Genomic DNA, 21,621 nt, shown 5'->3' on the forward strand with positions numbered 1-21,621 from the left:
AACAAAAAAAACCAAACAGGTAGAAGAATATTTAGTGATATCAAAAGGTGGTCACAGGTTAGGTGTGGTGGCACATACCTGTAATCTGAGCACTTGGGTGGTAGAGGCAGGAAGAACAAGAGTTCAAGGTCACCCTCAGCTACATAGCCTGTTCAAAGACTGTCTAGGGTACATAAGACCCTATCTCAACCCACACATCCCCCAGAAAGAGCATACAATATAAAGCTTTAAAAAAGCCAGTTACAAATTATATATAGTGTCATTTCAATTCTATAAAATAGCATTGCATCTGTGTAGAAATGGCTAAGTTTACATGTACCAAAATGTTTATAATAAAAATAATATTGGCCTGAGCCAGAGTGAGACCCTACCTCGAAAAAACAAAAACAAAAAAAATAATAATAATATTGAACTGGTGAAGTCTGGGATAACTCCCATTTATGTGTTTCTCTCACTTTGATAGATTATTTTATTGCTTATAATAGACATGAAGCATTTTAATATAATATATATATATATATATATGGATATATGCACATACATGTGCAAAGATGATAAGGTTGCCACATTTCTATTATAAAACTGGGAGTGCAGCCAGGTAGCTCACTAAAATGGCAGCATAAACAGGATGAAGGGATGACAAGAATAAATGTGGAGTTTGCACCTCATGTTGAGTGGCCAGAAAGACCTGATTTCATGATCAGCTATATGAAAACAATGGCAATAACAACACTGGTCATTTCAGGGGACCTTAAGTTCCATAGCAGCCAAGGCCTTGGTATAGCTGCTTAATAAAAACCAAAATGAAAGTTAATGACTTGGTATATGTATGAACTAGCTTCCAGGGGGAGTTTGCCAAAACCATATAACTCACAAAGAGTACCTTGGTTCAAAAGACACATCAACAGGGGGACACATTCAGAACTGGGTATGAGAATGGGACAGGGTTAGGCAATTGCTTTGCAGGAAAAATAGTTGTAAGCTGGGCATGGTGGCACATGCCTTTACTCTTAGCACTGGGGTGACATGTAGGAAGGAGGATTGCTGGGAATTGGAGGTCAGCCTGGGTCTAAAGAGTGAGTTTCAGTTCAGCCTGGGCTAGAGAGAGACCCTACCTTGGAAAAAGTAAAAAAGAAAAAGAAAAGGAAAGGAAAGGGGAGGGGAGGGGAGGGGAGGGGAGGGGAGGGGAGGGGAGGGGAGGGGAGAAATGGAGAGGGGGGGGAGGAAAGGAGAGGGGAGGGGAGGGTAAGAAAGTAGGTTGCTTATAAATGCTGGTGATGAACATGCAGCAGAATGAGGAGGGTCCTCACCTGGACACAAGTAACATGGGACAGAATGGGGAAGGTACCCCGCCCCAGGAACAAGTAACAAAAAAAGAGGGGGCAATAGATTAAATACTGCAGCACACCATGGTGGTTTGACTGTAAAGTATCCCCCTTGTGTCCTGTGTCTCTGACTAAGCCTCATACTCAATCCCAGCCTTTGGGAGGTGGAGCCATGCTACAGGAAGGATGGCACTGGGGCTAGACCTTAGGGTTTATTAGCCCAGCTCCTAGCCCAGTGTTTGACTATTTCCACCCACATGATGTGACAAGACATAACGTTCTGCTGTGTCTGTTCTTGCTATGATGAAACTTCTCAAAACTGAAGGCTGAAATAACCCTTTTCCTCCCATCAAAAAAAATTACACTTTGCAATGTTTTAAAGTCAATGACAAAATACATCTGATATTACTTAAGTTCCTCAAAATAATCATACCACAGGGAAGATTTCTCTTACAGAAGAGGACTACAACTGCATTGTTTCTACCCCCCATGACAGCAAAGCAGACAATCCATGACACACAGGAAGAGCTTACTAACAATTAAAGTGTCCCTGGCTGGGCGTGGTGGCGCACGCCTTTAATCCCAGCACTTGAGAGGCAGAGGTAGGTGGATTATCGTAAATTCAAGGCCACCCTGAGACTGCATAATGAGTTCCAGGTCAGCCTGGACTAGAGTGAGACCCTACCTGGAGTTTCTTGTACAAAGAAGTGGGAACATTCAGAGGAACTTGACAAGCACTGTTTGGGATATCCCTTCACTGGGTTCAGGATTTCCTAAATGACCATTAAGGGGTAGACACATAAAAAGGTGGTTAAAAACACACATATATACATTATTTCCCAATGCCATGCTCACAGCATCTGACTCTCAGGTGGGACCCCAGCACTGATACCTTAAAAGGAATCACCAGCTGATGCAGATGCACAACAGTGTTTGAGAAATGGTTATCTGCTTATTGATTTTTAAAAAGAACTATAGAAAAGAATGAAGGAATTAAAGAAAACCTACCACTAAAATGAACATTATTTCAACAATTTTATCTTGGTGTGGCCAACCAGTAATACTCCATCAGTTTAAGTACAATAATCACTGAGTACCATTTTCCTACTACAGCAGGACTACCTTTCCTACTCAGAAATACATGGGCACCATTGCTTTTGACAGTTGTCCAGCAAGGCCCAGCAAGGATGTGCTATAATTGTTCTAACCAGTCCACCTGTACAGTCTGCCAACTTAAAGAACAAATGAGCACCTGAGGTAAACAATGCTGAGAGCACTCCCAGGAATCAATATGCCAAAGCCACAGAGCCTCGCCAGAGGACACTCCCACTCACTTTACATTCTCATAGAAATCAGCAGAAAAACTAAATGATCACCACAGCCACCAACAGGGTTCAGGAGCCCCTACAATCCCTGATGATTAGGATATAATCAACTTGAAAGAAACTCTGAGGAGAAAAGCTGCCTGCCTGTGTATAACTGACAGAGTGGCTTCCTTGAGCAGAAACCAACTTTGTGGGGCTTTAAAGCAGTTTAACCAAACTCTGGGGGGGGGGGGGACATCCTTACAGAACATACAGGCATTGAAGGGGAGAGAGAAAAGAGACGGGAAGAGCCAGACAGAGAGAGAGAATGGGCATGCCAGGGCCTCTAGCCACTGCAAATGAACTCCAGATGCATGAGCCACCTTGTGCATTTGGCTTATGTGGGTCCTGGGGAATCAAACCTGGTGCATTAACTTTCCAGCCCTTCTTTGCCTTTTGATGCAAGGCCCACCATTCAGTGACGGATCCTGCTTTCCTGTCCCCTGCTCCAGTTACATTATGTTTACAGAGCTGGAAGGTATCAGAGTGATGTCACTGACACAGCTTGCAGGTGATGCAGCTTCTGCTATCTTAGAGACACGTGATCATGGTAAGCTCCTTCCTAGACCTCATGGTCAAAAATCACACCAGCCTTTCTTCAGAGGGTGTAAGGCATTGCTCGTAAACAGGAGGTACATGGAGCTGTGGGGGTGAGGTGCTACGGGCAACATGAGGTGCAGAGAATCCAGAGGAGATGTGATCTGCTCAGATGTGATCTGAGAGGGGTGCTGGCACAAACTCAGAGGAAATCTCATTTTCAGATAGATTACAGCTTCCCTTCACACCTGGCTCAAGGAAACTCAGTTCTAATAGGAGAAGCATGGAGAGACAGTAATCAGGCATGGCCATACTGCACATAGCCACTGAACATACAGAAAGGAGTCCAGGGGTCTGGAGAGAAGGGGTCATGACAGAGAGTAACGGTTGTCACAAGTGGTCCTGCTCTCAGCACGATACCTGCTGGCCCAGGCTCTGAGATGCTGCCTGGTCCTGAGCAAGGAGGAGATGGGCCTCTGCTGGTTTCCTAGCAACCCTGTCAGGCAGCACGCAGTATCCCAGGCAAGGCTGGGGGGGGGGATTAATATGGCCACACATACAGATGCAGAAGAAAAGCAGGCCCACCTCCCAGTAGGGCATGGCAGAAGGGGCCCTAAATCAGGTTCCACTGCAAGCATTTAGGGGGTCTAGCTACATTGGTGGTCTCGCTTGCACTGTTACTTAGCTTTGCAGCATCAGTAGGACAAAGCCACACTCTGTAATCCACACCCCACTCCGCAGACTCCATCTTCATAGCCGTGCAGGGTACTCTTCCCTGTGTTCCTGAGAACTTTGGACACTCAGGTGTTGCATCTGGACTACTCTCCTTGCACCTGTCTCCTCTCTGCAGTTACTGTGCCTCACCCACTCTTGCTCAGCACTGGCCGCCGCTAAGGGAATGTTAGCTCCAGATCACCCCCAACCATCACGAGACCGGGAAGCTCACCTGCCCATCTCAAGGGATTTTTCTCCAGCCACTGCCACAGGTCCTATCTCCATCAGCCTAAGCCCAGCTCATCCAATCCTACCCATTATGCCATTGGTGACAAGTGGGAGGTATGGAAACTGGCATGAAGGTTTGGCCCTACCCTGAGCACCAAGGGCAAAGGGCTGACATCCAGGCTGGCCTCAGAGGCCCAGGAAGAGGCATCTGCCTGCCACCCTGTATACAAGGACAAAGTAACATGAAGTCCTCATATGCCCACATGTGACCATATACATCTTCCTGCCATGTGGAGTGCCACTAAGTGTTCACCTAGGACCTGAAGGTTTTCCTATGAAATTGCCTTATAATCAAATGCTGTCATATATCTACTTCAGATTGTTACATGCTGCCTGCTTCTAGAATTCCCTCTCATCCATCAGGATACCTAATCCTAAAACCTACAAGAGGCAGACACTTTTATTCCATACATGGCATGAAGGCTCTTGTGCAGTGCCTGGAGCAGGCACCTGTCAGAGCTAGAGACAAAAATGAGCCCACTCCCACCTCTGTTTGACTTCCTGCTCCATTTGTGCCAGGCTCATGGAGAAAACATTAAGTTCATACATGATAAAGATGTATAAGGACGAATAAAGTCGGTACCTAAAGCACTACAGGGGCTGCAAAGATGACTCAATGGGTAATGCACCCTCACAGCAAGCTTGAGGACCTGAGTTTGGATCCCAGAACACAAGTAAAAGTCAGGCATGGTGGCATATGCCTGTAATCCCAGTGCTGGAAGGGGAAACAGGAGAACCCTTAGAGCTTGTTGCCTCACTAGTCTACACCAAGTTCAGGGTGAGATTCTGTCTCAAAAAATAAGGTGGAAAAAAAAAAGAAGAAAAGAAACAGGTGAAGAATGACTGAGGAAGACATCAGACATCAACCTCTGGCCTCTACACGCATGTGCACAGACATGCATATATACCTGGGCGGACACACACACACACACACTCCTACACTAACATGTTTGCAGAGATGCATGCATATCACACACAAAAATAAATAAGGCACTATTTAATTGCAAATATGGAAATTACAACAAATATATTTACATACATAAGGGTACATTCCTACATGTGTATATTGTGTACACATATGGATATTTGTTGTATATTCTTGATACAGTTCCTTGTGTTATCTGTAAAACCAAAATTACAGTTTAATGGCTTTCTGGGGACCCATCTTCCATGGCTCTGAATTTTCCCCCAGATTATTCTATGCACATGACATAAAGAAAACCCCAGGTGCTCCAGGAATGAAGACTCTCCAGCCCACACAGCGCTTCCAGATCTCTGTGGTGACCTCATCAGAGTCAAGTCTCTCTCCTCGGTAGTGGATGAAGTGGGAGCTAATGAAAAAGCTAAGGAAATCAGCACCACTAAGGAAACGCCAATACTCATTCACCATCCGCAGGCGTAGTTCTCACCCTCCTTTGAACTGCCTCATCTTGGTGCTGATGCGATGTGGCTCACAGGCAGGGCCACCTCCCTATGTTCCCTGGAACACCTGGCTCACAATACTATTACTCATTAAGTGTCAAAATGATAATTTTCACAGATGGTGAATTCACAAGCGAGGTCATGGCAGGCTGTAATGGGCTAGCCCACACTTGCCCAGGGCACAGAAGTTTAGCAGTCAGAATGCTATGAAGCACACTATTCTTGCTTCTTTCACATATTTTATTAGCATCACGGAGAAGAGTTCATGCTTTCTGTTTTAGTTTCAATAGGTTAACCTCTTTGTAGCCACATACAACAATGCCGTTTGTAACTTGTTACTTATGCTGGAGTGACTGGAGATTTGATGGTGCCATGGGATGCCTACTTCTTGTTCCTACTAGTCCATTGTCTTTTCTCAATAGGACATCTTTAGGGCTTTCATACTTCATAAGAAGATTAAAAAAATAGTCCCTGCTACAAGCATGTAAAAAATAATAATTAAAGGTGGGGGGTAGTAAAACACAGCAGAGTCCAGAGGGTCTCCAACCCAGGGTGGTGTGATTTCTGAATCCACATCTGATGGTATCCGCTCACACACACCACCTTAAGCCAGCCAGACAGAAGGAAGCCACTTCAGTTACAAAGCTGCTCCTGTAGTCTTAGGCAACAAGAGTGGGGTGGGGCCATGCCAGCTGATGGGCAGGGACCCCAGTGGGTGTAAGTACAAAACCAGCCTTAAAAATCCAACAGGCTGTTGAACGCCAAGCCTGCACTATTAATTTGCATATGACATTAATTTTGCTGTCACTGTGTTAATGTGTGATTAATTCTGTCATGGGTTAAAGCAAGGAGAATTAGTTAATTGTCAGAAACTCTTTTCATTCACTCTCTCATGCATCCCCCGCCTTCCTCTAACTTCCCTCTTTTTTTCTCTCCTTATTAAACTAACCTCCTGGGTTCACTTCCTCAGGGGCACTTCTTTCCTATGGGATTTTAATCCCATCTCCTCCCAATATTTTGGAAATGCGCTTTTAGACCCAAGAAGTGAGCATGTGTCTTACCCAGGCAACCCCATAGGCAAGTCTGAACTCTGTCCAAGCAGTCATGGGGACACCCAGGTCCCATTCAGATCCATGGTCAGTTGCCAGTGCTGTGATACCTGTATACATTGCACAGTCTGTGCTGTGTATGCTATGCAAATACCCCATGGGGCTGGAGCAGGCTGCCATATGGAATTAATACAAACCCATTGCTGTGCTACCAAGACAGGTGGTTGGTTTGCCCATTTTCCCTTGTCCCAGGGATAGACTGACTTCTTCCCTTTTGTGGTGGTTTGGTTCAGGTGTCCCCCCATAAACTTAGGTGTTCTGAATGCTAGGTTCCCAGCTGATAGATATTTGGGAATTAGCGCCTCCAGGAGGCAGTGTATTGTTGGGGCGGGCTTATGGGTGTTACAGCCAGTTTCCCCATGCCAGTGTTTGGCACACTCTCCTGTTGCTATTGTCTACCTTATGTTGGCCAGAGGGTGATGTCCATCCTCTGCTCATGCCATCGTTTCCCCTGCAATCTTGGAGCTTCCCCTTGAGCCTGTAAGCCAGAATAAACCTCTTACCCAGAAGCTGCTCTTAGTTGGGTGATTTCTACCAGCAATGCAAACCAGACTGCAATACCTTTGAACAATCTCCGCCCACCACCAATGCAGCTTCATGTTCAGCTTGGCTGCAATGATGCAAGTGCACCTTTTAGAGACAAGATCTCTTGTAGCCCAGGCTGGCCTTAACTTTCTATGTAACTAAGGATGATCTTAAACTTTTCACCCTCTCTGAGTGCTGAGATTATTTCAAGCATGGAGCATTACACCTGGTTTTATGCAGGGCCTGAGGTGGAACCTAGGACCTTGTTCTTGCTAGGCAAGTATTCGACCAACTGAGCAACATCCAAGGCCCTCATGTGCAGTTTTACTCTGTCAATTCTTCCATCACCTAGCTATCTAGTTCTAGAACAGATATAGACATAGAGACAGAAATATATATATACAAATAAAAAGAATTGGGGCTGGAGGGATGGCTTAGCAGTTAAGGCACTAGCCTGCAAAGCCTAAGAATGCATGTTCGAATCTCCAGGTTCCATGTATACCCTGATGCAAAAGTGACGCAAGCGTGTGATGTCACACATGCACACAACAAGGCACACGCATCTATACTTCATTTACAGTGGCTGAAAGTCCCTGGCACACCCATTCTCTCCCTCCCTCCCTCTCTCTCTCTCTCTCTCTCTCTCTCTCTCTCTCTCTCTCTCTCTCTCTCTCTCCCCCTCCCTCCCTCCCTCCCTCCCTCCCTCTATGCATCTTTCTCCTTCTCAAAATAAATGAGAAGAAGCAGGAGCCTGTAAATAAAGGGCAAAGGAGTTCTACAGACCCCAATTGCCCAAAAATTTCAGGTGATCCAAGTACATGCCAGATGAGATGAAACAGCTCCCAGCTGAAGCAGCAATGGCAAGGACACAGCCATCTGGTCAAGAGAGGGTGATCCTGGTGGTGACATCTACCAGCTTTGCTAAAATGCAGCTAATACATGTCTCCATTTAGCCCACTGCTGTGTGAATTCCCTCAAGTTGCCTTTATTTTGAAGGACTGAAGGAAGAAGAAAGTAGTCGTGAAAGTGAATCAGCTACCCACCCCCAACTTCACAATCATCCAGGACTCCCTTCATTGACAAGGCCAAGTGAGCATCAAGTCTGGAAACACAGCCCAGGAGAGCAGGAATGGGCACCAGCCAAGACTGGGAGGTGACTGTGGGTGTCACAACATCTGAGAGTCATGAATGAAACGAAGAAAGGCAAACTGTAATTCCCTTGTTCTCAGCAGTGTTGGGAATCAACATGCAGGGCCATGCACATGCTAGACAAGAGCTCTATCACCATCCCACGTCCCCGGCCCATACAGTAGCTTTCCTAACAGGGGACCTAAACTTAGGAACGGAAGTGTGCTTCTAAGTGTCCATTCATGACTACAACGAACAGGAGATAGGTAAATGAGACATGCCACAAACAACAGTTCATGATGTTTTTAAAAACACAAAGTACTCTAATACCTTAAAAGTCTAAGTGTTTTAATTTGACCTTGTCTGTTGACTACAGTAACTTTCCTTAATTGGCAGGGAACAATGTTTTTCTGAGTCCTGCTTGTGCTAAGGCCTTGTCATTTTATTTTGTATATGCCCTTAGAGCTAAATCCAAGCTAGATGTTAAAGAAGACTGAGTACAATTTCCCACAGTAACCTACCAAACATTCCTCTAAAGAAGTGTACTTTTCCGGTCTCTCTCTTTCTGTCTCTAACTCTCTCTCTCTGTCTACCCTATCTTCCCCAAGTAATAAAAGCCTGATAAATCCATGGAAAAGGTAGCAACTCTGTTTTTCAAACCTTTCCTTATATGAGAACTCTTTAAAAACAGTGTGAAAAAAGAAGTTAAAATATAGCACTGAAAAGTGTATTTACCACCCCTTGTGGAAGTTTCTAGTTCCCGAATGAACTAGAAGTATCTCTGACCAAGACAATTTGGGTCCCTTCTTCCCTTTCAGATTATGTATTGCATTTCAGATTATGTATGTATCTAATTGCTTTAATATGGGCATTATCCACACATGAAACTGGAATTACTCAGCACGTGGGAAATGGGCTCTGACCACCCGTGGCCATTAAAGATTCCCTGACATTTTTGTAAATCAGCCAAATTCCATCACAGACAGAAGGCTCAAGAGCTGTCCTATTTGGAGGAGGGAAGATCACATATGTCCTTGCCCCTTCTGTGCAACTTCCCTATTTAGCGGGGGGGGGGGGGGGAATGCTCAGGGTCTATCTATTTTTAGGGTCTGTCTCAGCCACCCTCCTCTAGGCACAACCTAGCAAGCCTCAAAATCTCTTGGTTTCCTTTTGAGCACTGTCATCTGTACAAATGGGAGAGAGCCAAGACAGCAGATCCTCTGGGGATTGAAGACTTAAAAGAGAAGTTTCAAATAAGGGTATCAGGAGGCAGAAAATAGGCAGCTAGGAACAGGGAACTGCAGGGAATCCCAGCACAAAGACTTCTCAGCTGTTCTTGTAAGAAATTGTGCCTTAAAAATTTATTCCAGGGACTGCAGAGATGACTCAGTGGTTAAAGGTGCTTGCTTGCAAAGATTGCTAACCCAGGTTCAATTCCCCAGTTCCCACATAAAGCCAGATGTATAAAGTAGTGTATGTGTCTGGGGTTCATTTATAGTAGCAACAAGTCCTGGCATGTCCATTTTCTTCCCTTTCCTCTCTCCTTCCTTCCTTCCCTCTCTTCCTTTCTCTCTCTCTCCTTAGAAATAAATAAAATTAAAAAAAATTATTCCAATGTTTCATCCCTTGAACTTTGCTTTAGAATCTGAATACTGAGCACCTCCATGTTCTGGCTCCTCTTCCTCCCACACAAATAAGGAGTCTTCCTCTCCCTCCCCCAAGCTGTTTATTTGTGATAAGGTCTCACTCTGTAGCCCAGGCTGGGCTAGAACTCCTGGCAATCCTCTGTCTCCAAAAATGTTGTGAGTTCAGGCATGAACCTCCACACCCCATTTCCCTCTGTGTATCTTAATCCTTTCTCTACTACTCCTTCCTTTCTTCTTGGCTTCTTGATCCTCATCTATCTTCCCGTTAACAACTCTTTTCCCATTTTGCCCTCTTGGGTCAGCTAAATTCTTACCAGGAAAAATTCCTGCTCTGGGTAATGCCTCTTGACCTACTGGTTTGCCCTGGAATCTAAAATAAATGAGTTCTCCTCCAGGCACAGGAGACAGGGCAAGTGACATCATACATTACAAAAAGAGGAACAGAGCTGTACAGAGACTTGGGGAAATGCTTAGCCATCCAAGTACCCAATAAAACCACCCCAAAGGCGGCAGCCTTCCCAAGAACTTGGGAAGGGCTGGAAGTCTTGCAGTGTGGAACTAGGGCTGCCAATATCACACACCCTCCACCCGCTCCCTGCACAGCCCACTGCCCCTCTGGAGCCACTCTGGGTGACTGAGAACAGCTTTCCATGCCAGGCACACTCCCAGCATTGTGCTCTCTCCAGTGTGTGCTCCCCCACCAAAAACCCCCGAGGCCTCCAGAGTGTATACTAACCACAAGTCTTTGAGTGGCTCATGTATTTACAAACTGAGGCATGTCGAAATCAAAGGGGATACCACATGACATAATTCGCATTAAAATGTCAACAGGCTGACAATTTATAGAGTCAATCCACGGAAAGTGGGGAGGCCTAAGACTTAGTAATTGTTTAATTCCTACTGAAACCCATGGCTGCTGTGCCTTTGGGAAGCCAGGATGCACTTGGGGCCTCCAGACTGCGCAGCGCCCCTTGGGGCTGGCACAGCGCCAGGGCCAGGCAACAGGTTTAACCTCTTAGGGGTTACGGTGTGGAATGAGGAGGGGCTAAGGGGAATGATGGAAAGAGGAGAGGAGTGAGAAGTGCGAGAGTATGTCCTTGCACAATGTGGGTGCCAGCACAATAGCTTAGATGGGTCCCGACACGGGAACAAGGCCCCCCCCTTTGTTGCCCGTCTGGTATTCCTTTTATCTTCCACACATCCAGAAGCTGGAGAGGGGAGTTCCAGCTGCTCTGGGCAGCAGTTCTGTTCACGTAGGAGATTCTAGAAGGGGACAGCAGGTCCCAAACCAGATCTGTGTTCAGATAAAATTACTCCTCAAAGTCTCTCGGGCCAGCAACACTATTCTGGCCCATAAAACAGAAAACACAAATACTTACTGCCTGCTTCTGAATGGGGTTGGGAGGGATGGTTATACCTTTTGTTTGTTTTTGCCTTTTGAGACAGGTTTGCTACTGTGCAGTCCAGGCTGGCTATCAACTTATGATCCTCCTGCCTCTACCTCCCAGGGGTTACAGGTATGTGCCACCATGCCCATCCACGCTCAGTATTTTATACTTAAAGCACGATTTCTCTTGGGCTCTTGAAATTGGTTTGGAGTTACTTCAAATGATCGGACCCTTACTTCTGGAGGTGCCTCTGTAGTGGTGAGAGGCTGGTAAGAACATCAGTTTAAAACAGATTTTGGGGAGGTAGGGGTTAACCATTTCTTTTGACTGCACCACAAACCTCTGAGCATAGTTTTCTTTTTATCATCACAAATGAAAGCCATATATAGAAGAGAGACAGTGTAAGTGCGATGATTTAGCAAGGCTTGCATGTAATAACAACAGCTACCTGCATTAGCTATGGCAAACCATGTTCTGAAAGAACTGGCTTCACTTTATGGGATTTGTTCCCTGAGGGTGCCCAGGGCCACTTGGGCTGCAACAGGGCCCTCAGCACAAGCTGTCTGTGTGTAAACAGTGACACCTCATTCTCTTTTCTACCTCATTAACTGAAACACATTAAAACAAGCGTGCGCTGGGAGCAGAAAATGAGACTGCTAAGCTAAGCTGATAGAATTCTCATCAGCTGTGAGAAATGAGGCTGAGGGGCGGGAACTATGCTAGAATAACTGTGCTCATAGGGAGGTTCTGAGCTCCCAGGACCCCATGTGGAAAAGGGGATATAGGAGGGAGGGGAAGGAAGAAAGAGGGAGAGAAAGAATGAGGGAAGGAAGGGAGGATATACTTCACACAGCTAACAAGAATAGCTTCCTACTCAGTTTTTATATCACCCCAAGGGAGAAAACTAGCATCTGATAAAAATACTTCTTTGACATTCTTCTGCACATAAAATCTTCCCTAAACTATTCAGAAATAGAGGGGAAAAGAAAAATGAAAGTGAGCTTATTAAAACACACATACACACACACAAACATAGAGGAGAAAGCAGGGCACTGCCTACTGGGCGGGCTCTGCTCTTTCACTGGCTTTGCTGAGTGGCAGGGGCCTCAGACCTAAAGCACTAACACCCAAACTAACCCGAACAACTGCCACCCATGCTAGAACGCCTCAACAAGTAGAGCACTGGGACCGGAGAGATGGCTCAGTGGTTAGGGTGCCTGCCTACAAAGCCAAAGGACTCAGGTTTGATGCCCTAGGATTCACATAAGCCAGATGCACAGGGTGGTGCATGTGTCCAGACTTTGCAGTGGCTAGAGACCCAAGCATGCCCATTCCCTCCCTCCTTCCCTCCCTCTCTCTCCTGTCCCTACCTTTGCCTCTTTTTCTCTCAAATACATTTTTAAAAAAAGCAGAGTGCTACAAGTGTAGCTAGAGGTAGAGTGCTCACTTAATATGTGTAAGACCCTGAGTTTGATTTCCAGAACCAGAGGGCAGAGGGGACAGACAAAGATCATTTCTATTCTAAAGGGCTAAGGAGAAGACAATGGTAATTCAAAGTCATACAGTCACAAAACAAAACTAGCACTTAACATTTTTAGCTATTGATCACAATGAATAACCAGAGCAGAAGTGATACATTTAGAAAAACACTTGTAAGACTTACTGAGAAAGGGTCTGGGAGTATAGCCCAGTTTGAGGAGTGTCTGCCTAGCATGTACAAGCCCAGGGTTCAAACTCTAGCACCACATGAGCCAAGTGCCTACAATCCAGCACTTGGGAGTTGGAGATAGAAGGATTTGAAGTTAAAAGCCATTCCTAGCTGGGCATGGTGGTGCACGCCTTTAATCCCAGCACTTGGGAAGCAGAGAAAGGAGGATCGCCATGAGTTCAAGGCCACCCTGAGACTACATAGTGAATTCCAGGTCAGCCTGGACTACAGTGAAACTCTCCCTCAAAAAAAAAAAAAAAAAGCCACTCCTGACCTCATAGCAGATTTGAGACAAGACTACATAATAGCTACATGAGCTCTCTCAAAAAACCAAGACCTATTGGGAAAACCAAACAAATGAACAAACAAAAACAACAGAAACCCAATTGTCTGTGCATTCCCAAAATAAGGATGATTATGGTGGTGCCAAGAACAAATGACAGAATCTTTACCTGCATGTGAATAAAGAATGCAAAAGATTTAGACATGGTAGTTATAAAATGTAAAATTGGGTGTCAGGCATAAGGACTGAGCCAACCCCACATCCTGGACATGACAATATCATATTTGATAGTAATAATTACCACATGGGAAATGCGTGTTGCTATGCAAAACTTTTCTTTTTGCATTTCTTCATTCGTGCTCCAATTTGCAACCTTAATGTGTTATTGCCTTTAATTTGCATTGCATTTTGTAGGTGTTTCCAAATCCAGTGGAGTGGGCCTTACAGAGCTCCTGACACTCACACGAAACTTACATTTCCAAACCTTACACCACTTAATTTATCAGCCAAGTTACACAGCACTGCTATTTTTCAAGTATACTTTCCAAATCTGCTCATGCTGATCTAATCACCAGGCAGGCCATGAACTTGGTGAGCTCTTCAGTTGCACATGCTTTGCACATAACCTCAGATGTTGAAGAACATCACTTTGCATTAAGCTAGTATCTCTGAATCAAGAAGGGAGGCATCTCTTCCCTCTTGCTGACTCACAGCTATAATCAGAGACCCTAGGGCTAGTCATTTATTTCATTAAAAGAAAGAAGGGGGGAAATTAGCTTTCAAAAGAGGTGGGGAGACAGGAGAAAACATCCATAACTTGAGTAGCCAAAGAGATTAACTTCTAAAGTACACACAGGGAAGAGGAGGTATGAACAGTTTAAAAACAAAGTTCTAGGGCTGGAGAGATGGCTTAGTGGTTAAAGTGCTTGCTGGCTAAGCCAAAGGACCCAGGCTCAATTCCCCAGTACCCACAGAAGCAAGCTTCACAAGGTGGCACATAGGTCTGGATTCTGTTTCCAGTGTCTGGAGGGTGTGGTATTCTCGTTCATATTCATATTCTCTCTCTCTCTCTCTTACACACACACACACACACACACACACACATAAACAAGTAAATAAAATATCTTTTTAAAGTTTCAGCTGAAGAAAAAATTGGAATATTTAAAATTAATGGCTCACAAAGGATTACCACAAAAGCTGTTTTGCATCTTTGACTGCAGGTGCTTGCCACAATGAATGGAGACTGGGACGGTGCCACCACAAGCAGGGACACAGATGTAAACATTAAAGGACGACTCCGAGAGCGATGTTAAGTCAGCCATGTCACCCACGCTGGTGCTCAGTGGCAAGGAACTCACTTTATGCGAGGTGAGGCACCGCAGCTTGTAGCACCAGCTGACGCTATGGCGGCACGTGTGTGTGCGCTGGAGGGGAGGCCTACCCTCCTTCGTGATGCGGAGGTTACAAAAATGCGCCTAGACACAAATGCAAAACTTAGAAGACCAGCAATGTGAATCACGCTTAATTTTAACTAGAGTTTAACGTTCTTTGTTTAGTCTTTGCCTTATATGTTTTACATGTCTGGACTGTAGCCGTGGTAGAGCGTTGTTTGTTGTATGCTTTTGTTCATTTGTATTTTGAGTAAATATGCATTAGCTTTAATTTAAAAAAAAAATGTTAAGAGACTAGGAAGAAAAATAAATGGAATTCACTGAGAGTATACTTTGAACTGGACACTAACTTCTACGCCTAACTTCTTACTTGCAGATAATTTTGATCACAGAAGGGAACTAAGGCTACATGGATTCTTGACATGAAGTTGTATTTTAACACATTTTTTTAAAAAATCATCATTCCAAGTTATATAGTACGTAGTATGAAACTGTGGCAATAAAAGTACCTTCATAGCTCACTCTTTACAAATGAAGATGAGGCTGGCACTCCTCAGAGAAGGGCTTGAGGAAGTACTAGCAAAAGTGAAGCGGCAGGTTGGGGTGACTGCTCAGTGGTTAAAGATGCTTGCTTGCAAAGCCTGCTAGCCTGGGTTCAATTCTCCACTGCCCTTGTAAAGCTACATGCATAAAATGGCACATGCATCTGGAGTTAATGCTTGCAAAAGCAGGAACCCATTCTCCCGCTCTCTCTCTCTCAAATAATAAATAAAGTTTTAACAAAGTGAAACTGGACTTACACAGTTTCTAGTTTTTGTAATCACTTCACTGAGTCACTTCTTAGGACTAGAAGTAGAGGCATCACTTCTTCAAAAGTACTACAGGGCTGGAGAGATGGCTTAACAGTTAAGGTGCCTGCCTGTGAAGCCTAAGGACCCATATTCTACTACCCAGATCTCCAGATCCCACATTAGCAGATGCACAAAGGTGAGGCAAGTGCAAGGTCACACATGCCCACTAGGTGACACAAGCATATGGAGTATAATTTCAGTGGCTAAGACCCCCTGGAGTGCCAATTCCCCCACCCCCAGCAAATGGAAAAAAAACTTTTTTTTAAGTGCCACAAACAGCTGGGCATGGTGATGTGCAACTTTAATTCTAGCACTCAGGAGGCACAGGTAGGAGGACTGCCATTAGTTCAAGGCCAGCCTGGAACTACAGAGTAAGTTCCAGGTCAGCCTGGGTTAGAGTGAGACCCTACCTTGAAAAAAAAAAAAAAATTAAATTAAAAAAAAAAAGTTCCACATACATATGCCCTTCATGTCAAGGGATCTTAGTGCTTGCTGTGTCCAAATTCTTCATCATTCACACAGGGCCACAACAGGCCAGCCAAGTTGAAGTAATTTGCTCAGAGTCATTTTACTAAACAGTAGTGACATTCCTCTAAAGGGAAACTTTTTCTCTCTATCACACTAACACACATACACACCCAGGCCTTTCTGTCCTTCATACCAACAGTGTGTCAAAGTCAAAGCTAATAAAAACCAAATTATAAAATTATGTCAGTTATATGACCTATGCACAACAGTAGAAAAGCAAATGCAGAAAAACACCACCACCACACATTGTGCTACATGATCATTCCACTGCAGGCACATCCCATACATGATCTCCTTCAACCCACTCAACCATCCAGCCCAGAAGGTATTACTACTAACCCATTTTACAGAGAATTTACATAGAGGGATTAAGTTATGCAAGTCACAGATAGCCTGATACCAGGAAAACTCTCCCTCAAGAGCTATGTGTATTTATCCTAAGATACTTAGGGACAGCCCATATTGAAGTTTTCTACTCTCTATCATGTCCTCTAAGTGCCTGGCATACAAGTGGGCATCCAAATACCTTTTGAGTAGCAAGAGAATCCTTACTGTTCCACTCCCACTTATTTAGCAAGAAGTAGCAGATCAAAACGGAACACCCTGACAAGCATCAATACACCACCCTTTCCATGTGAACAACACTAGTCAGAGCGAGAATGCGGGCTTGGAAGCTGTTGACTGGTGGGCATAGGGAGGCCTCCTGAATGGCTAGAAGCCTGCTGGCCTGCCACTGCTGCTCCTCCGGCGCCTTCAGAGCTCTTCCTTGAGAGCATTTCTGTCTCCATGGAGATGTGTGCCCTTGTTTGCCAAGAAGAGGAATACCTCATGGGAGCCCTGTCTTCGGAGGCACGACAGATCACCAATGTTCTTCTGTCCAAGGAAAGTGCGTGGGAAGAAGAGGAAGGCAGCAGGGGAGCAGGGCACTTTGCATTAAGCACAGAGCTGCTGTGTGGTGGAGGCTCAAGGTGGAAACAGTAGTTAACTTCCAGGTTTTGATATTTTTGTCTCTACATTGCATTATGAAAATGATCAATCTAAGAGATGAGTTGAGAAAATAGATGACAGAGCACACTCCGAATCCCATCACCCAAATTAATATTCCTAAAATTAATTCTTCACTGGCTATCTATCTGTATCTTTAGCAGGCGTAGATACACCTCACATTGCCAGGGCATTACCCAAGTACCTTGCAGGTGTCAGCACACTTTTCTCCCTCTTCCAAATACTTTGTTTTCGGTAGCATTCACTAAAGTTTAATGTTTATCTGTTAAGTTTAATAGAGCCACTTGAACAGACAACCTTACTAAAACCAGTCACCAAAAAAGACTCAAACTCCAGTACATTATTATCAAGAAATACATAGCTCACAACCTCTTATCTCTAAAAGTTCTTGTAACAACATGTGCATGACAGAAAGCTCTGACTATCACAATCAGATTAGCAGTTGGCTTCAGAAGAATGGACACGTCTCTGTCCTCTGCCCAGCTTACCCTTCAATGTGATTACTCTCCCTTCAAATCCTGTTCCTACTGCAGCTTCCCCACTCCCTTTCTGATCTAACCAACTTGGTGTCATTTCTCCTCTTTCTGGCTTCTTGCAGGCCTGGACAGCTCTTTACTGCACAAGTGATAGCTCTTAGCGAATAATCAATTCCTCTCCGTAGCCTGTACAGCAATGTTTTTCCAACTGTGGATCATGACCCATTAGGGCAGTGGTTCTCAATTAGAATCCCACAGAAAATGAAAGCAGAACGTCTGAGGGCTGGGGTTGGGTTGGGCTGAATACACACATTTTTGCAAAGCTCTCTGGGTGGAAAATGGCTTTATTAGCAGATCAAGAAATCAACTAGTAAAATAAGAGAACAGGACAGAAGGTATCAACTCATGCATATAAAGGATGAAATTATTTTGTACAATGTTTATTTTAATCTTAAATACAAAATACCTTTGTATGTGGCTGGGCGTGGTGGCGCATGCCTTTAATCCCAGCACTCGGGAGGCAGAGGTAGGAGTATAACCCTGAGTTTGAGGCTACCCTGACATTCTATAGTGAATATAGTCAGCCTGAGCTAGAGTGAAACCCGGCTTCAAAACAGAAAAAAAAAAAAAAAAAAAAAAATCTTTGTATGTGGATGTCCAAAGTGACAAAAGTAAAATGTATTTCTTTGGACTATAGAGAACAACAAAGGTTAGAAAGCACTGCCCTAAAGAAGCCAGAACATGATCCTGTTTAGTGAGGGTGCTTAAAGACTCCTGGAGTGAACTGGTTATGGTGAGGTACACATCTATAATCCCAGTACATGGGAGGTAGAGGCAAGAGCATCAGGAGTTCAAGGCCACACTCAGCTATATAATAAACCTGAGTATAGCCTGGACTGCAGGACACCCAGTCTCAAACAAACAAACAAAAAAGAATGGAGTTTCTCTTTTACTAGACATAAAATCTGGCCGGGGGTGGGGTGGAGAGGGGTGGTGCACGCCTTTAATTCCAGCACTTGGGAGGCAGAGGTAGGAGGATTGCTGTCAGTTCAAGGCCACCCTGAGACTACATAGTGAATTCCAGGTCAGCCTGGGCTAGAGTGAGACCCTACCTCAAAAGAGAGAGAGAGAGAGATATAGCTTTTCATTAAAATGATGCCAAAAACAAAGAGCAAAGCTCCTGCCCCTCACAAAGCAAAGGCTTTGAAAGCCAAGAAGGCAGTGCTGAAAGGCCACAAAGAAGATCAGCGAGTCACCCCCCTTCTGGCAACCCAAGACACTGGGCCTCTGGAGGCAGCATAAGTGACCTGGAAAGAGCGCCCCCGGGAGAAACAAGCTGGACCACTATGGCATCAAGTTCTCTCTGACCACACAGCCAGCTATGAAGACAGAGGACAAGAACACATGTGTGTTCACTGTGAACATCAAGGCCAACAAGCGCCAGATCAGACAAGCTGTGAGGAAGCTATGACATTGATGTGGCCAAGGTTACTACCCTGATCAGGCCTATGGAAAGAAAAAGGCACATCTTCAGCTGGCTCCGGATTATGATGCTTTGCATATTGCCAACAAAATTGGGATCATCTAAACTGGATCCAGCTGGTTAATTCTAAATACATTTTTTTCACTATAAAAAAATACATTCTGAATGCCAGGGGTGGTGGCACACGCCTTTAATCTCAGCACTCGGGAGGCAGAGGTACGAGGATCACCGAGAGTTCAAGGCCACCCTGAGAATACATAGTGAATTCCAGGTCAGCCTGGGCTAGAGTGAGACCCTACCTCAAAAACAAAACAAAACAAAAAATCCGTTCTGCTGCCCACCGCCTCCAAGAACGTGGGGGTCACTAAGTAAGCATCATTTACAAATGGACACTTGTCCAGGGAAAGAAATGAGTAGGACATGGGAGGCCCTAAGGAACCAGAAGGGGCTTTTCAGAGCTGGACCCAATCTTTATAAACTTAAGAGTCCATCAATTCATAACAACTCTTCCAGTGACTTGCTGACAGTCTAACATCCACAAGATACAGAGATGGATGAAAAGTTGGGTGGGAATAAAGATCTTGGTGACAAATGCCTGTCAACTAAACAGAAGAAAAAGATCGCACACACAAAAAAAGAAGGAATGTAGGATGGTATTTTAAAAAGTGTCCTAAAGAAAACTGCTGAGGTAGATAAAATTTTAAGGACAAGAAGATCTGGGCTGGAGGGATTTTAGAAGAGTGTACGGTGAGCTGGTGGAGATTTTCAAAATGCTTTGACACCCACTACATGCATACTCTTGCTCACCCACAAATCACACCAGCACCAGAGGCAGGAAACTTGTTATGGGTACACCCACTGTGCATGCTTTCTGTGAAACACAGGATGGGTCACCAGACCCTTAAGGAGGATCAGAAGGGCTAGGGAAATGGCTCACTGTGTAAAGTACTTGCTGTATAAGCCGGGCAACCCAACTTAAGATCCTCAGAACCCACTTAAAGCTGAACCCATTATGCAAGTGCCTGCGATCCCAGGATCCTTGCAGTGAGAGGGTATGCAAAGACAGAAGAATGCTGAAGCTCACATGCCATGTAGTTCAGTAAACACAGTGGCAAATAAGAGACCCTGCCTCAAAAACAAAGTGGAAGCTACAGAGTGGAGAAAGTGCTTACCATGCAAGCATGAGTACCCGAGTTCAAATCTTCAGAACTCACAGGAAAAGATGGATGCTATCATAGGCATCTATTATCCCAATGTGCCCACAGCAAGAAGGGAGCAGAGAGACAAGAGAATCTCCTGGAAACTTGTGGACCAGCTAGCCTGGAAAATGCAGTGATGAACAAGGAAGAGACCCTGCCTCAAATAAAGTGAAAGGTGAGGACCAATATCCAAGATTGTCCTCTGACCTCTAGACACTCACCATGGTATGAATGCGCCCACATTCACACATGGACACACACACACAATAAAAAGGAAAGGTCAGGAAATAGGCTCTTCCTCAAGGACTCATCAAAAAGAAATTTTGCAACAGAGCCCAAAGCCTATCTCAGCAGCGTGGGACACGTGCAACCAAATCACACAGAAATGAGCACTTAAAACGACATCTGTTGGATTAATTAGCTGTGTAATTAGCCTCCCCCCACCCTCCATGGACTAGGGCTTTGTTGCTGCTGTCTGAAACCTCCCCAGGTGAGGTTTGACTCTAAATGCCTCGCTTGTTCAGGGAGGACTAAAGAGCCAGTCAGGCACAGAACAAAAGCATCTGGCAGTGGGCAGGGGCCATGGAGAAGGGAGGGGATTCCTAGAGAACTTCTGGGGTCTTCTGGGACTGGGACATCAGAGAGAAAAAAATCATCAACTGAGCAAAGAACTCAAGGACTTGCCACCTCTGAGCAAGCCTGCAGGTGTGGGTCAGAGCCCCAAAGGCTGAGGGGCAAATGGCAGGCTGCAAGGCAATGAAGAGGGAGTACGCAGGGTCTGGACACAAGAGGGGCCACAGCGAGGGTGCACAGAGGCCTGGCCCCTGCTCTCAGGGGAGACTACTTGCTTCTGCTATGTGGACAGTTGCAGCCATTACCAATGGGAACCAAATGTGGACAATAATGGTAATAATGCTAATTAATATTTACAATTATAATGGTCAGCGCCTAATCTGAGAACCAGAAAGTGAGTTTAGAGACACAAACTGGGGTCTCAAGCCAAGTCACCCCCATGGTACTTCCTAAACCACAGCTGGCTTTGGGGGAGGTCACACTTGCTGACTCATGTCTAATACAGCAAGGAAACCACAGGGCTGAGACCAATGCCACCTGGTTTCACTGATGTGTGAGCCAAGAAGTGTGAGGGAAGCTCCCCAGGTCCCCAAGCTCCCACTATCTTGACTCCTTTCAGAAAGTTCAGGAGATGGCTTAGCAGGGAAACTGTCGAGGCAGGGAAGGTACTAAAAGAGA

The 21,621-nt window shown here is 45.0% G+C and overlaps 1 protein-coding gene and 1 pseudogene across 2 annotated transcripts in view; one reads left to right on the forward strand and one right to left on the reverse strand.

The window, feature by feature from the left end:
* The window catches only part of Zfhx3 (zinc finger homeobox 3), a 253,338-nt gene that overhangs the window by 127,779 nt on the left and 103,938 nt on the right, over positions 1–21,621 (reverse strand). The gene's annotated exons all lie outside the window — the stretch shown is intronic.
* On the forward strand, positions 18,841–19,297 carry LOC123458784 (annotated as a pseudogene).

Source organism: Jaculus jaculus, chromosome 1, assembly GCF_020740685.1.
Source record: "Jaculus jaculus isolate mJacJac1 chromosome 1, mJacJac1.mat.Y.cur, whole genome shotgun sequence".
NCBI lineage: Eukaryota > Metazoa > Chordata > Mammalia > Rodentia > Dipodidae > Jaculus > Jaculus jaculus.